A 17,541-nucleotide genomic window follows, 5' to 3' on the forward strand; every position below is an offset into this window, starting at 1 on the left:
AGCGGTCCCGTCCTCAGCGGCTCTCGGTTGCCATCTTTCTTCCGGTTAGGGTAATGTCGGGGCGAGTAGAAGATTGCCGTAGAACCATAGAGTCTCATCGCTGAAAACGGTGGTAGAGATCCTATCGCTCTACGGGTTCATTTTTGAATGGAGAAAAAAAAAAAGGTTCCATTCACAATAGCAACGATCGCAACAACAACAATAAAAAAGAAAAACCTGTGAAGCAGGTAGGACTAACACTAAAAAGAAATATGTAGAATCTATATAAAGGAAACTATAGAACCGTAGCGAATCATATCCGAATGGAATAAAATTAGACTTGAAATAATGGAGAGGTTTACCATGGTTCTGAATGAAAAGAAGAAAAAGTATAAAGATGTCAGTTCTCAAATTAAGTGAATAGGCTTCAGTCAGTTCTAACAAAAAATCCAATTGGGAACAAATCTGTGAAGATGTATTCTGAAGACAGAGTGTAAATCTTCACCAATTCCTGCAGGTATTGTAAAAGCGGAGAAGGGGAATTCTTTAGAATAATTCAATGCAGAAAAATTTACTTTGGAGAATATCAGCCAAGGGGAAGAGAGTAAATGCCAGATAACAAGATTGTCCAGAGAGGACTAGATTGGATTTAGAAAATAATCCAGTCTCATGTAAGACTAAACAGGAACTCCTTTGGCTTGAATGAATCACTGAAAAACAAAACTGATACACCCTGAATTCTGAAAAACAAAACAAAAAACTATGAGACTGTTAAGTGTGTCAGTTGTGCACCGCTTAAAGATTTGACATTGCTTCTATCCCAACAACCCAGATCTTCACCTCTCTTAGGAGGTGAATGTGAGTAGAAAGTGGGGCAACTAAGTATCCTTCAGAAAAAAGAGCTTTTCATTCTCAAATAGAAATTTAGTTGTGTTCCTTTTAATTTTTATTGAAATATAAAGTGCATACCTAAAATAACAAATCATACATACAGCTTAGTGAATTTTCACAAACCAATCACACTTGTGTTCAGATCAAGAGACAGAACATAACCCAACTCAGAAACCCACTTACTTGTAATTTTAATATTTTCAATTGAAATTCTCCTTGAAAACTATAGAAATAAATGTAATTTCCTGTAGAACAGACTTAAGGAGAAAGATTTGTATGAGTAATGAGAAAATCATCTCATTAGATGCAGAAAAAGAATGTGATAAATTTCAATGTCCATTTATGGGTTTGTTTTGTTTTGGGTTTTTTTTGGCTGCCTTGGGGCCCACTGTGTGCAGGCTTTCTCTAGTTGCAAGCAGTGGCTCCTCTCTAGTTGCCATGCACAGGCTTCTTGCAGTGTCTTCTGTTGCGGAGCCGGAACTTTAGGCGTGTGGGCACACAGCTGTGTCACACGGGCTTCGTTGCCACACTGCATGTGGGATCTTCCCTGACCAGGGACCAAATCAGTGTCCCCTGCATTGGCAGGCAGATTCTTAACCACTGAACCACCAGGGAAGTTCTCCATTTATGACCTTTTAAAAAATATTTACTTAATTAATTAATTTGGCTGCATCAGGTCATAGGTGCGGCATGCAGGATCTTTAGGTGTGGCATGTGGGATCTAGTTTCCTGATCAGAGATGGAACCCGAGTCCCCTGCGTGGGGAGCACAGTATCTTAGCCATTGAACCACCAGGGAAGTCCCATCCATTTATAATTTTTAAAAAGATTTGCAAGTCAGAAATAAAAGGAAACTTCCTTGACCTTATACACAGAGTACTTACTAAGAAAACTACAGCAGACATCACAATGCTGAAGAGTTGAAAGTTTTCCCACTGAGATCAAGAACAGATGTTCACTACTATCACATCTGTTATGGGTTGAATTTTGTTCCTCCTCCCCCATCCCCAAAAGATTTTTAGGTCCTCACCCCCAGCACCTCAGAATGTAACCTTATTTGGAAATAGGTTTGTCCCAGGTGTAGTTTATTAAGATGACCTCATACTGGAGTAGGATGGACCCCCATCTAATGTCTCCTTATAAGATGGCCATTTGAAGACCGCACACAGAATGCCACGTGATGCTGAAGGCAGAAATGGAGTCATGCAGCTGCAAGCCAAGGGATGGAACAGGTGGAACATACACTGCAGGTAGGAGTGTAAATTGGGATGACCACTCTGAAATACTGCTTGGCACTATCTAGTAAAGCTGAACAGCCCCAGAGTCTATGACCTGGGAATCCCACTCCAACAAAGCATATAACCAACAGAAATGCATACATACATATATATATATGTTCACTAAAAGACATGTACAAGAATATTCATAGCAAACACTATTTGTAATGACTGAAAACTGGAAAGCAACACAAATGTCCACCTGCACTAGAATAATCAAATTTGTATATTTATATGATGGAATACAAAACACCAAAGAGAATGAATGATCCAAAACTACATGAAACAACTCAGATGAATCTCACAAAGTTGAGCAAAAGAAGCTAGACAGAAAAGAATATATACTGTACGTTTGCACATATATACACTTAAAAATAGGCAAAATTGATATACAGTGTTGGAATTTAGGACAGTGGAGGGACAGTGACTAAAAGGGGGCAGAAGGGGGCTTGCTGATGCTGATTCTTCATCTGGGTGCTGGTTGCATATCTAGGTTGGGTTTATGAGCAATTCATCAAGCTATACTATTTTTTGTTTGAACACTTCACTGTTTGTGTAATTCAATAATGTACCTCCAGGAAGACTGTGAAAGATGGAAGTTCCAAGGAATATTTACTATAAAATTGACCTTACAGATTGTTCAAAAATAGGCAAAATGAAATCATAATGTTGAAGTGAAGGTAGTGCCTTTGGGGAGAAGGAAAATCTTAGTGACTGGGACTGGTCACCAGTAGGGTTTTTTGTTTTGTATTTAATATTTACTTATTCATTTGGCTGCATCTGGTTTTAGTGTCGGCAGGTGGGATCTTCCTTGCCGCATGCAGAATCTTTTTGTCGCAGTATGTGGGGTTCTCCAGTTGCAGGGTGACTTGTGGGATCTTGTTTCCCCAACCAGGGATCAAACTCACATCCCCTGCATTGTAAGGCAGATTCGTAACCACTGGACTGCTGGGGAAGTCCTGTAGGTAGGACTTTAAAGGGCTGACAATGTTCTGATCCTTGAACCAAGTGGTAATTATGCAAACGTTTCCTTTGTTAAAACTTCAGTTCAGTTCAGTTCAGTTCAGTTGCTCAGTCCTCCGACTCTTTGCGACCCTATGAATCGCAGCACGCCAGGCCTCCTTGTCCATCACCAGCTCCTGGAGTTTACTCAAACTCATGCCCATCGAGTCGGTGATGCCATCCAGCCATCTCATCCTCTGTCGTCCCCTTCTGCTCCTGCCCTCCATCCCTCCCAGCATCAGGGTCTTTTTCAATGAGTCGGCTCTTCGCATGAGGTGGCCAAAGTATTGGAGTTTCAGCTTCAGCATCAGTCCTTCCAATGAACATCCAGGACTTATCTCCTTCAGGATGGACTGGTTGGATCTCCTTCCAGTCCAAGGGACTCTCAAGAGTCTTCTCCAACACCACAGTTCAAAAGCATCAATTTTTTGGTGCTCAGCTTTCTTCACAGTCCAACTCTCACATCCATACATGACCACTGGAAAAACTTAGTGAGATGTAAATGTATCCTTTGCCGCTTTCTGATTGTGTGTTTTATTCCTCACAATTTTTAAGTTTTCAAAAGAGTGGGAAGGAGAAGAAAAATGATGATAGTGGTAAACTGAGAAAGATGAGATTAGATGGAGAAAGGTGAAAACCTTTCTCTTGGCCTTTTCCTTTCCTGCCTGGCATGGTAGGTTCTTGCTGTCAGGCCATCAATCCAGAACCCCTCCCTCAACAGGGGTCTTTCGTCTCCTCCACAAGGGGAAACAGCACTGATGTTTAAAACAGGTCCTTCCATATTTCCCTCATTGTTTTCAGATAAATTTCAGCATTGTTCTAGGTGCTATAGGAAATCCTATCCCCTACATTCTTACTCTAGGGGAACTAACGTATAGTTGGCCATTCCAGTCTTGTAGCTTGCACAATTAATTTTCAGAAGTCACAGCAAGAAAATTCTTTAAAAGAAACCTCATTGTTTGTATGACACTCTTCTCATGACGTTTTAGTAACATTGATTTCATGTATGACCTACCTCAAGCCCATTTTTTAGAGACTAGTTTTACTAATCCAGAATGCAGAAAGTAAAGAACAATAAAAACAAGGTGGTGGTGGTTTAGTTGCTAGGTCGTGTCCGACTCTTATGACCCCATGACACGCCAGGCTCCTCTGTCCATGGGATTTTCCAGGCAAGGATATTGGAATGGGTTGCTATTTCTTTCTCCAGGGAATCTTCCCGACCCAGAGATCGACCCCTGGCCTCCTGCAATCCAACCCCAAGCCCATTTTTCAGAGACTAATTTTTCTAATCTAGAATGCAAAAACTAAAGAGCCATAAAAACACAATCTTATTCAAAATGAAGTAAGGGATGAATTAAAGCACAAATCACATGGAAGGTTGTGTGTGGGAGACTCTAGAGGAAGTCAGCTGTCAATTGTCAAGGCTGTCAAAATCAAGGCATGAGTCTTCTCTGGATTAGGTTTGTAATCCAGCTGCACTTCTCTCCTTATGTTTCATTCTTGCTGTTACTAGGGAGTCTTGGGTGAGGACTGGGATGAGGAGATAACATTTGATTGGTTAGTGGTTTGAAGCCGTATTCTGATTGGCTAGTGGCTTGCATATTATTTTGTGGAATAGAAATCCAAATGCAGCTTGTACCATTCTAAACAACAGGATCTAGAGGCAAATTATCTGCTATTGGATCTATGCATCCTTAAGATTTGGGAAGGATAGTGTGTATACTCAGGGTAACCTGGTCATACATAACCTTGACAATACGAGTGCTTCTTCCCCTTCTTATAACCATGATGTTATGCTTTCACTTTATTCTAAAAAAAAACCATAGGTGTCCATGAGTGCGTGCTTCAGTCATGTCTGACTCTCTGCCTGCCAGGGTCCTCTGTCCGTGGGATTCTCCAGACAGGAATACTGGAGTGGGCTTCCAGGCCCTCCTCCAGGGGATCTTCCTGACCCAGGGATCGAACCCCTGTCTCTTATGTCTTCTACCTTGGCAGGCAGGTTCTTTACCACTAGTGCCACCTGGCAAGCCCCATAAGTGTTCATAAGTAATCTCAACTGCATGTGGTCAGTCCTTCATTTCCAATAGATCTGCACAGTTTAGGAGAGCCTGTAACTTATATCTGCTACAGTTCTTTGGATGTTGTCCATATAACAACAGCTAAAACTTTAAAAGAAACGTGCTTGGAAAGATATTGTAGAAGGCACAGAATAGACAAGAAGGCCATTACAACTAGGTCTAGGAGCAAAAAGCCAAGCCAGGAGCTATCCAACTATTAAAGCTCTGAATACTGTACAAAATAAGGTTAAACTCTTTTTTCCCCCCTTCAGCTACTCAATGCCTTCTCAGATCTATGGGGTGGTGAAAGGAAGGATCTGGAAGAAGGAGCCTCCAGTTCTCTCTTCAGCCTCTATGGTGAAAAGATTGGGCATTCTGATACAAATCCTAATACAACTGCACACAATTTGGGAAAGTGTTAACATCCCAAGAAAAAAAGTCTAGGTACAGTTAGGAGGAGTGGATATGAGCAAACAAAAGCAAGAAATACCCACTCCCCTGGGGGAAGGGCCTCCATTTGCAGGCAAATGGACTCAAAGTACAGGCATGAAAAGAATATTAGCATTATCAATCAAATTCAAAAAGAACACCACCAAAAAGATCTTCAGAGAGAATGAACTCAGGCTTTCTGAGCAAGGGTAAACTAGGAATGATTTTTAAATGTGTATAATAGTAATATATTAATTAAGTAGTCTAGACTTCTGTAGCAATGAGGAACTGAAGTACAGTAGGTTAAACAAAAGTTCATTTTCACTCATAGAACAATTTAGAGGTAAGCAGTCCATAGTTGTCATCTTCAGCTTAAAGCTTCCATCTCTGGGTTCAAAGTGGCTGCTCTGGCTCCTGCCAGCAAATCTGCCTCTAGTCTATGGGGAGGTAGAATCGGTTAGGTTCTGTTCAGTCGCTCAGTCCTGTCCAACTCTTTGTGACCCCATGAACCACAGCACGCCAGGCCTCCCTGTCCATCACCAACTCCCAGAGTCCACCCAAACCCATGTCCATTGAGTTGGTGATGCCATCCAACTATCTCATCCTCTGTCGTCCCCTTCTCCTCCTGCCCTCAATCTTTCCCAGCATCAGGGTCTTTTCAAATGAGTCAGCTCTTCGCATCAGGTGGCTAAAGTATTGGAGTTTCAGCTTCAACATCAGTCCTACCAATGAACACCCAGGATTGATCTCCTTTAGGATGGACTGGTTGGATCTCTTTGCAGTCCAAGGGACTCTCAAGAGTCTTCTCCAACACCACAGTTCAAAAGCAACAGTTCTTCAGCACTCAGCTTTCTAGAATGGGTTAGTGGAGCATACCTTTTAAGGAGCTTGCCTTTTAAGGTCATAATCCAGAAGAGATACTTAGACCTAGCTGTCACTCCCTCAGCATTATTAAGTTCTTGATCACGTCTTATCCCAGGACTTTGCTATCTTGCTACTCCTGTTGCAAGTGTATCCCTGCTTGTGTTTATGTATGATTTCTAATCTTGCTATAGCTGTTCAACTCTCCGTGTCTTGAGATCTAAATTCCCCAAAGACAGTGTCTGTTAAGGAAAGTCTGTTTCCTTAACAGACACTGTCTCATGAACCCCCTGCCAGTCTATATGTTAGATGTTTGTGGGTAAGATGCCCTACCCTCGACCCAATTAACAGTAGTTGAGTTTGCTGATTATTGTCATGGTCCATGTTTGGGTTGGAAGAGAATTTCCAGACACGAGGCAGAGTGAGAGGAGAATAAAGTTTATTAGAGTAGGAGAGCCAAACCCTCTTGCAGGCTAGCAGCCAACTTTTATAGCCTCAAGACAGAGAAAATTCCTACTGGAATGTGGCATTAGGTGATTAGTTAGGATGCTATAAGGTGGACAACAGGGTGGGTATTTTACATAATATGGGATCAGGAAATGGGCTGGTTTAGATCCAGAGGATCATGGCAACAGTTGCTATGGGGCTTGGTCTGTTCCAGAGATTTTATTGTGTGACCTCGGTACAGGGCTCCACACCTGTGACCTTGGTGTAGAGCTCCACCATCATGAAGTACCAATTTGGCAATTAATATTGAAGGTGATTGCTCTGTAGGTGTACTATTCATGCCAGCTTTCTGTTCAGTACACAGATGGATAACCCACTGAACAATTTAGGCTCAAAGTTCTTTTACCATGTCAGTCTCAAAATGTTTATCACAATTGGTACCCATAATACAGGATTAGCCCTTATCTTTGCTGGAATAGTTCCACTTCTACTATCTTATATTTTCATTACCTATCTCAATCCTTTCTTTTTATAGCCCTCTCATTCCTAATTTTTAATATATTTGTTCACCAACTGTCTTGAGCTTCCTGTCCCTTGGCTGATTCCCCTTTTCCCAATCAGCACTCTTCTAGCAGTTTCACTTTCCTATTAATTCTTTTTTAAAAATAATTTTAAAATGTATTTATCTTTGACTGTGCTGGGTCTTCACTGCTGTGCACGGGTCTTCCCTAGTTGCAGCGAGCGAGAGCTACTTCTCTGGTGGTGACATTCAGGCCTCTCATTGCAGTGGCTCTTCTCGTTGCTGAGCACAGGCTCTAGGTTGGGTAGGCTTCAGTAGTTGCAGCACGTGGGCTCCCGAGCACAGGCTCAACAGCTGTGGTGCACCGGCTTAGATGCTCAGCCGCATGTGGGATCCTTCCTGACCAGGGATCGAACCTGTGTCTCCCTCACTGGCAGGCAGACTCTTTACCACTGAGCCCCCAGGGAAGCCCCCTGTGTCAATTCTGGAACCTGTGTTATATCCCTTGCATGCATCCTCAACTCTTTTTTTCTACTGTCACGCTTGCCCTATAAACTCTCAAGTGTAGTTCATTCCACCGATCCAGAAGGATTTTGTTAAATACGTCTGTGGAAACTACATAACACACAATTGGTGCCACTACTAATTCAGGTTCTGCAGTTCTGACTGGGCATTCAACATTACTTTGCCATTTATGCGTCACTGGCATCTCTCATTCACCGCATGGCTATTTCAATCCTTCACCACTACCCCAAGCTTTGCCCCTCAATAAATGGCCTTGTTTTCAACATCACAGAGTTGAGATCAACATGATCAACATGTGATGTTTTCAGCATCACTAAGTGGAGAAAGTTGATATCAGTAGGCACAAACTCCTACTTCTTCTCACACACCCACCCACTAATTTTTCCTGCCTCCTAGCCTCCAGTTTCGGAGTGGCTCTTCTGTCCCAAGTCAATCCTGGCCTTCATGCTGTAGATCCCATCTCTTGAGCCTACTCTGTCAATTTTCTTTTTCTCTCTACTATATTTTTCACTTATTTTTTTCACCAAATTTTTTATTTTCAAAAATGCCAAATCTGTGGAGAAGTTGTCAGAGTAAGTAAATACGGTAACTCCCTGGTGATCCAGTGTTTAGGACTCCACACTTCCACTGCAAGGTCACGAGTTCGATCCCTGGCCAGGGAACTAAGAGCCTGCTAGCTGCAGGGTACAGCCAAAAAAAGAAAAAAAGCACCCCATACTCTTCATCTAGGTATAACATTTGTTGATGTTTCACTGCATTCTGTTTCTCCTTCCGTCTTTCATCTATCTATCTGCTTTCCCCCAAACCATTAAACAGTTACTTGAAGATATTGTGACCCTTCACAGCTAAATGTTCAGCATATTTCCTAGGAACGAGGCTATCCTTACATGCAATTACCACAGGGCTTCCCTGTGGCTCAGACAGGAAAGAATCCACCTGCAATGCAGGGACCTGTGTTCAATCCTTGGATTGGGAGGATCACGTGGAGAAGGGATAGGCTACCCAATCCAGTATTCTTGCCTGGAGAATTCCATGGACAGAGGAGCTTGGTGGGCTACAGTTCATGGGTTGCAAAGAGTCACAACTTAGTGACGAAGCACTCACGAAATTCTACAGGCAAGAATACTGGAGAGGGCTGCCATTTCCTTCTCCAGGGTATCTTCCTGACCCAGGGATCAAACCCACATCTCTTGCATCTCCAGCACTGGCAGGCAGATTCTTTACCACAAGTGCCACCTGGGAAGCCCCAACATAATATTCATGCTAAAGAAATTTAACATAAATACAATTACATTATCTAACAATCAGCCCATTATTTAAATTTCCTTAATTGTCCCAATAATATCCTTTACAATTTCTTCTTATTAAATTCAGAGTGTAATCAAGGATCACACACTGCATTTAGTTTTCATGCCTACTTAGTCCCTTTAATATAAAACAGTTCTCTAGCCCCTTTTTTTTTTTCACGACACTGACATTTTTTAAGACTCCAAGCCAACTGTTTGGCAGAATGTACCTCAATTTTGGGTTTCAGTTTCCTCACAGTTAGATTTCTTTTTTTAAGTTGGGGTGTGGAAATATACATAATTAATGTATCCTTCTGTACCTCACATCATGATATACATGATGTCAATTTGTCCCATCAGCAATGATATCAATTTTGCTCATTTGGGTAAGGCAGTGTTTGTCAAATTCCTCTATTGTAAAGTTACCTATAATAATCTATGGGGTAATACTTTGAAGATCTGAAAATACCTTGTTCCCTGCAGTTTTTCACCAGTGGTTCTGGCATCCACTGATGATTCTTGCCTGAATCAGTTATAACAGTGGTGATTGTAAATGATTTTATATTTCTATCATCTCTTCTATATTTATTAGTTGTAAAATTCCTATATGAAAAAATTCCTCTCTTTCTTCCATTTTCTTTATTTATTCTAATGTCTTATGGACACGTGGATTCTTTAATTAAAAAATGCATTGCACACCTTACATTTATACAATGTTATAGATCAAATATATATCAATAAATTTAAAATAGTCATGATAATCCACTATTATCGTTATTAATTTTGATCCCTAAATTGTCTTGAATTTGGCCAACTTGAGCCTTTTCAGGCTGGTTCCTGTTTCTTTTGGCAAGTCCCCATTTTTTTAGTATTTCCTTGCATTTTTCTATAATTAAAAAATTTCCTTATTATGAAGAGGGACAAAGATAGTGACAGAAGGCTCCTGAACTTCCTTCCTCCCTTGGACACACAGAATGTACAACCACACACAGAGCAATTCCCTCTGAGAAAAATCCAGAAACTGGCCCAGTGACTTCTGCACAATGAGTAGACAATACCTCAAAATGAGTAGGAAAGGCTGGGATACACTCTCACCATAAATCTCACTCTCAGCCCAGTGCCATACAGTTGGGAGGGAACCCCCAACTTCCAGCTTCTGCCTGAGGAGTGAAGGGTTTGGACCCACATCTAGTACCCCAACTTTTAAGCAATCCCCTGGGATGAGTCCCTAAAACACCTAGCTCTAAAAGCCAGCAGAGCTTGTGTCCATGAGTCCCACAGGACCGTAGCAAACAAAGAAACAATTCTTAATGGGCATGTGACTTCATTTGATCATTAAACTTTCGTTTCTCACCGAGCATTGCTTTGATCTTGTAATGAGGTGTTTTTGTTTTTGATTTTTTTTTTTTTTTGTAGTAAAAGATGTATCATGCTGGAGAAGGAAATGGCAACCCACTCCATCATTTTTGCCTCGGAAGTCCCATGGACAGAGGACCCTGGCAGGCTGTAGTCCACGGGGTCACAAAAAAGTCAGGCACAACTTAGTGACTAAACAGCAAAAACTAGAAGAAAAAATCCTATAGGAATCATTTTTCAGGATCAGCATATTCTAGTCACACTGAATTCCAAAGAAATACTGGTTTTTTTCCTAGGAGCAAAAATCCCTCTCTTATCTGAGACCGAACAGAGACCCCATGACATGACTGGCCTGGTGATTTAAGCTTAAATTCTGAGTCCCAAGAAGAAACCACACGCATACACAAAGCCACTGCAATTACAGCACTAAAAGTTAGTGTACAGTGGGATTCATACAAGATATGGATCCAGGAATTTCATGTACTAATTAGCCATGGGACTCAGGACACATCTCCTAACATTTACTGGTTGTGAGGACAACCATGATACCCATGCATGAGGTTGCTGTAAAGGTTCAATATGATGGTGAAAGGGAAAATATGCTATCAACTACTAGGTGCTCAGAAAATAAATTTAATTGAAATCTGACATACACTATTCTTTGACCCAGCAATCCCACTTGTAGGAGATAAGTTTCAGACAGAAAAGCAAAAGGACATAAAGATGGAGGTTCATAAAGATGAACACAGAAGTGTTCATTAAGTGTTGAAATTACAAAGAAGAAAAAAATTGGAAAGGCCGACAAGTCATGGTCCATCAATGGCACAGTGGCTGCAAATTGAGCGGGGAACTGAGCTGTATCAGTGATGGAGCTGACTTGCCTGAGTTGGGGTCCTGGATGCACTAATGTTTATGAACCTGGGCACATCACACAGCTTCTCAAGGCCTCAGGCTCCTGCCTCCATGAAATGGGAATAAGTGGTTACCTCAGAGCTTGTTTTAAGGATTGTAGTTAATTCTTGAAAATGCTTAGAAGAATAAATACTAATAAAACAATAAATAAACAATAAAAAAATAAATAAAAGATGTATCATGTTACATTTGCCATCTTTATCATTTTTAAGTGGATATTTCAGTTGCTTCCACCTTTTGGTTGTTGTGAATAACACTGCAGTGAACATAGGTGTGCACGTATCTGTCAGATTCTGCTTTGGATTCTATTGTACATACACACAGAAGCAAGATTGCCAAATCATATGGTAATTCTATAATTTAGTTTTTTGGGGAAAACTACTATTTCCCATAGCAGCTGTACCATTTTACATTTCTAGTGCAAAGTGTTTCAGTTAATAAGATGTTGGCCATATCCTCACCAACATTTGCTCATTTTCTGTTCTTTTGACAGTGACTATCCTAATGGGAGAGCTATAATACCTCATTGTGGTTTTGACTTGCATTTCTCTCATGATTAATGACGTCAAGCATCTTTTTCATGTGCTTGTTGGCTATTTGTGTATCTTCAGAGAATTGTCTGTTCAAGTCTTTTATCCATTTTTAAAATCAGGTTGGTTTTTATTATTGTTGAGTAATGGAATTTCCTTATAAATTCTGGATATTAATCCCTAATCAGATATATGACTTCCACATATTTTCTCCATTTCCATAGGTTGCTTTTCACTCTCTTCATTGTTTCCTTTGATACACAAAAACTTTTAAGTTTAATGTAGCCCCATTTGTCTAGTTTTGCTTTTGCCATCTATGCTTTTGGTGTCACATCCAATTAATCATTGTTAAATCCAGTTTTCTGAAGTTTTCTCCCTATGTCTTCTTCTAGTTTTATAGTGTAGATCTTTAATCCACTTTGAGTTACTTTTTGTGTTGAGTGTAAGGTAAGAGCCTAACTCCATTCTTTGCTATGTGGTTATTCAGTTTTCTGAACACCATCTGTTGAAGAGACTGTCCTCTTCCCGCGTGTGGTCTTGGTACCCTTGTAGAGAATCATCTGGCAATATGGTCAGCCCTCCACATCTGAAAGTATTGTACCTATAGATTCAAACAATCGGGGATAAAAATATTTGGGAGAAAAAAGTTCCAGAAAATTTCAAAAAGTAAAATTTAAACTTGCCAAGCACTGACAACAGTGATGGACAGGGAAACCTCATTGCAGTCCATGGAGTCGCAAAGAGTCAGACACGACTGAGTGACTGAACTGAACTGACAACTATTTACATAGCATTTATGTTGCATTAGGTATTATAAGTAATCTAGAGATGATTTGAAGTATACAGGAGGATGTGCGTAGGTTATACACAGATCACCCGTTTATATAAGGGACTTGAGCATCCACAGATTTTGGTGTCTGAGGGGGTCCTGGAACTAATCCCCTGCTAATATGGAGGGAGGCTGCATGTGTGTGGGTTTATTTCTGGGCTCTTTATTGTTCCATTGGTCTATATATCTGTCTTTATGTCAGCACAACACTGTCTTGATTACTTCTTGGCTTTGTAGTATGTTTTGAAATCAGTAAGCGTGAGGCCTCCAAGTTTGTTCTCCTTTTCCAAGATTGTTTTGGCTGTTTGGGATCCCTTGAGATTCCATATCAGTTTTAGCATTTTTTTCCTTTCTGTTTCTGCCAACAAATATCATTGGGATTTTTTTTTAAGATTGCATTGAATTGCTCTGGGTGGTATGGACATTTTATTGCTATTGAGTCTTCCCATTCCTTTGTGTTTTCTCTGATTTCTTTCAGCAATATTTTGTAATTTTCAGTGTACAAGCCTTTCACCTCCTTAAGTTAGGTTTACTCCTAGGTATTTTATCCTTTTTGATGCTATAGCAAATTGGATTGTTTCCTTAGTTTCATTCTTTGATTCTTTTCTTTTTTTTTTTTGGATTGGTCTTTGTTAGTGTACTGAAATGCAACTGATTTTTCCTTGTTGATTTTGTATCCTGAAACTTTACTGAAATCATTAATTATTTGTTAACACGTTTTACAAATGGTTTCTTTTGGGTTTTCTACCAATAAGACCATGTCGTGTAAAGTGAGATAATTTTACTTCTTCTTTTCCAATTTGAATGCCTTTTATTTCTTTTTCTTTTCCAACTGTTCTAACCCAGACTTTTCAACATGTGCTTTATCAGTTGGCATAGGCTAAGTTATGCTGGAATAAAAAACAAACAAACAAAAAACCAACCCAAATCTCAGTGGCTAAAAGAACAAATGCTTATTTATCATTACCCTAGTGTTCCCATCATTTGGTGGAGATGTTCTGTGGGACCCAGGCAAAGCAAGGTTGCAGCTCTATGTTTTTGTGATTGTTGAGGCAGGCCAAAGGGAGCTAGCTCAACACACAGTGATCTTTTTTTTTTTTTTAATATTACTTTCCAGTATGATCCTCTGTTCACACATGAGGCTTCAATAATTTCTGTTTTTACTGTACTGGATCTTCATTGCTGCACAGGCTTTCCTCTCTTTGCAGCAAGCGGGGTCTACCCTCTAGTTTTGTGTGGGCTTCTCATTGTGGTGGCTTCTCCCGTGGCTGAACTTGGGCTCTAGGGTGTGTGGGCTTCAGTAGCTGTGGCTCGAGGGCTCAGCAGTTGTGGTTCTGGGCTGCAGATCACAGGTTCAATAGTTGTGGCGCAGGGGCTTAGCTGCTGTGAGGCATGTGGGATCTTCCTGGATCAGGGATCGAACCTGTGTCTCCTGCACTGGCAGGGTGGATTCTCCAGCACTGAGCCACTGAGGAAGCCCCACATAATGACTTTCAAAACGTCTACCTAAATGACATATGTCATCTTCACTCACTTTGCCACACTTCACTTTAAAGGTGGTGGAGAAAAGCCTTCCTACCCTGGGTTCATGAATAGCAGAAAGCCAGAAGTATTCGGTGAACAGCACAAACAACCGCTACACTCTGCCCTTCTAGTTCCCAAATGTTGATCTCACTTTCTCTTCCACGGTCAGGTATACACCATACATCCCCCCACACACCCTCACGGTCCTATCCAATCACGACATCATGTTCAAAGCCCAGGGTATCGAGATGCATGTGGCGCAGCGGTCTCTACAGCAAGGGGTGCGTGTAGTAGTACCAGAATCCGGAGATGTGGCTTGATCACGAGACTTCTGCACCCAGAGGGCAAATTATCTGCCCCCATACACCAAACATGGGCTTTCCTGATGGCTCAAGGCAATAAAGAATCCACCAGCAGTGCAGGAGACCTGGGTTCGATCCCTGGATTGGGAAGGCATGAGGAAGGCATGGCAACCCACTCCAGGATTCTTGCCTAGAGAATCCCCATGGACAGAGGAGCCTGGTGGGTTACAGTCCATGGGGTCGCAAAGAGTCAAATGTGACTAAGCAACTAAGCACATACACCAAATATATACAGTTGGTGAAATACTAACAGGACAACCACAGTGAACACTCCTATTCAGAAAAGGAAACAAAACAAAACACACAGAAATGACTAGTCTCTAGCAATTCTGACTTCAAGATGAACCACGCAAGGGCACCTTCAGCTTTTTCGGAAAAGCTAAACATAGGAGGACAGGCAAAAGTATATAAGGCATGCTAAATAAAAAATTTGTTTAAAAAAATTTAAAAAATTAAAGTATGGAGGCAAATGCATTACAAAAAAAGAAAAAGAAAGCAAAGATCCTGTTCTTATTAATAATATTAGAACAAATAGAATTCTGGCTAAAGAGCATTAAATGAGACTAAAAGGTTACACTATAATACTAAAGGCTACAGTTCACAAAAAAGCATACTAGTTATGAGTATCCATGCACAAAACAACACAGTAGCAACTTTCAACAAGTGGAAACTCTAAGAAGTGCAAGAAGAAATAGACAAAATATATTAATATTAGAAAACTTTTTTCTCAGTGTGAGACAGATCAAAGAGTTAAAAACAAATATATGGATACAGAAGACTAAAACAATCAGGTAGATCTTATGGGTAAATACCAAACCTTTTACCCTGATGACACCAGGTAATACAGAATATATCTCATTTTCAGCTGTATATGGAATTTTCATGAAATTGACCTCATGTTAGGCTACAAAGAAAACCTTAATATTTTCCATATTGCATCTTTAAGCAGCATATTGTTTTTGCATACCTTTCCCCATCTTTTAATTTACTGAAGTGTAATTTACAAATACAACTTTAATTTACAAATACAACTCCTGCTGACAGTGACTACAGCCATGAAATTAAAGGATACTTGCTCCTTGGAAGGAAAGCTATGACAAACCTATACAGCGTATTAAAAAGCAAAGACATCACTGTGCAGACAAAGGTCCTCCGTATAGTCCTAGGAGTGGAGTTATTGGGTTGTATACACAGTGTATTTTCTAATTATTTCCAACAGTTTTGTATCATTCTGATTTAGGCACATCTTGTAAATACCATATAGCCAGATTTTAAAAACATCCAATCTGAGCATTTGTCTTTAATAAGAGAACTTAACTAGTCACATTCATCATGGGTACTGTTTGGACTTCTTCCTGCCAACTTACTTTGTCTTCTATTTACTGTTATTTCTTCTTCTCTACCTGATTCTGCATTCCTTTTCCTTTTAAAATTTACATATAGTGAAATATACAGATCTCTGGTGGTGTATTCTGCTTTTGTATTTGTTTGTTTGTTTTTATTTATTTTGCTTTTGTATTTTTAAAAAACCTATTTATTTGGCTGTTTCGAATGTTAGTTGTGGCACATGGGATTTTAGCGCCCTGACCAGGGATGAAACCTTTATCCCCTACATTGCAAGGTGTAGAGGACCACTAGGGAAGTCAGAACTTCCTTCCTTTTTAAAGCTGCATACTTTCCATTGTGTGTATATACCACATTTTGATTATTCATTCATCTGTTGATGGACGCTTGCATTGCTTTGTCCTCTTGACTACTGTGAATAGTGATGCCAATGAACATGGGTATACAAATACCTTTCAGATACTGCTTTCAACTCTTTTGTATATATACCCCAAAATGGAATTGCTGTATTATATGGTAGTTCTTTATAAAACTTCCTTTTTGAGGAAGCGTATTATTTTTCATAGCAACTGTACCATTTTACATTTCCATCAACAGTACACAATAGTTCCAGTTTCTCCATATCCTTGTCAACTCTTGTTATTTAGTTATGTTTACCCGCAGCCATCTTAATAGGTATGAGGTGGTAACTGTGATTTTGATTTGCATTTCCCTAACGATAAGTGACTTGAATATCTTTTCATGTGCTTTTTAGCCATCTGTATGTCTTCTCCAGAAAACTGTCTATTCAAGGCCTCTTACTTTTAATTCTACCTCATTGTTTTTAAGTGCTCATGACATTCCATGGTATAGATGTAAGTTAAAACTTTCAGATGGATATTTACATTCTTTTCAATTTTTCTGTTATAGTGGTATAGTAAGCCTCTTTCTATATACTTCCTTGTACACATATGTGAAGTTTACACATTTATCATGCATTTATCTCACACTGATCATATATTTTAAAGGAAATCACCTATGATACCTATAAATAACTAAACAATAGAATTAGGCTCGCATGGCATCTGTAATTTTTATTTTAATGGATCCTAGTGAAGTGAAAGTCGTTCAGTCATGTTCGACTCTTTGTGACTCCATGGACTATACAGTCCACGTAATTCTCTAGGCCAGAATACTGGCGTGGGTAACCTTTCTCTTCTCCAAGGGATCTTCCCAACCCAGGGATCGAATCCAGGTCTCCCGCATTGCAGGTGGATTCTTCACCAGCTGAGCCACAAGGGAAGCCCAAGAACACTGGACTGGGTAGCCTATCCCTTCTCCAGCGGATCTTCCCGACCCAGAAATCAAACCAGGGTCTCCTGCATTGCAGGTGGATTCTTTACCAACTGACCTATCAGGGAAGCCCAATGGA

At 40.3% G+C, this 17,541-nt stretch overlaps 1 long non-coding RNA gene across 1 annotated transcript in view; it reads left to right on the forward strand.

The window, feature by feature from the left end:
* LOC122705398 overlaps positions 1 to 17,541 on the forward strand; it is a 25,087-nt gene continuing 7,546 nt past the window's right edge. The window contains exons 1-2 of the long non-coding RNA XR_006344090.1: positions 1 to 227; positions 1,937 to 2,119. This is a non-coding gene — a long non-coding RNA (uncharacterized LOC122705398). The remainder of the gene's footprint in view (positions 228 to 1,936; positions 2,120 to 17,541) is intronic.

Source organism: Cervus elaphus, chromosome 12, assembly GCF_910594005.1.
Source record: "Cervus elaphus chromosome 12, mCerEla1.1, whole genome shotgun sequence".
In the NCBI taxonomy this organism is placed as follows: domain Eukaryota; kingdom Metazoa; phylum Chordata; class Mammalia; order Artiodactyla; family Cervidae; genus Cervus; species Cervus elaphus.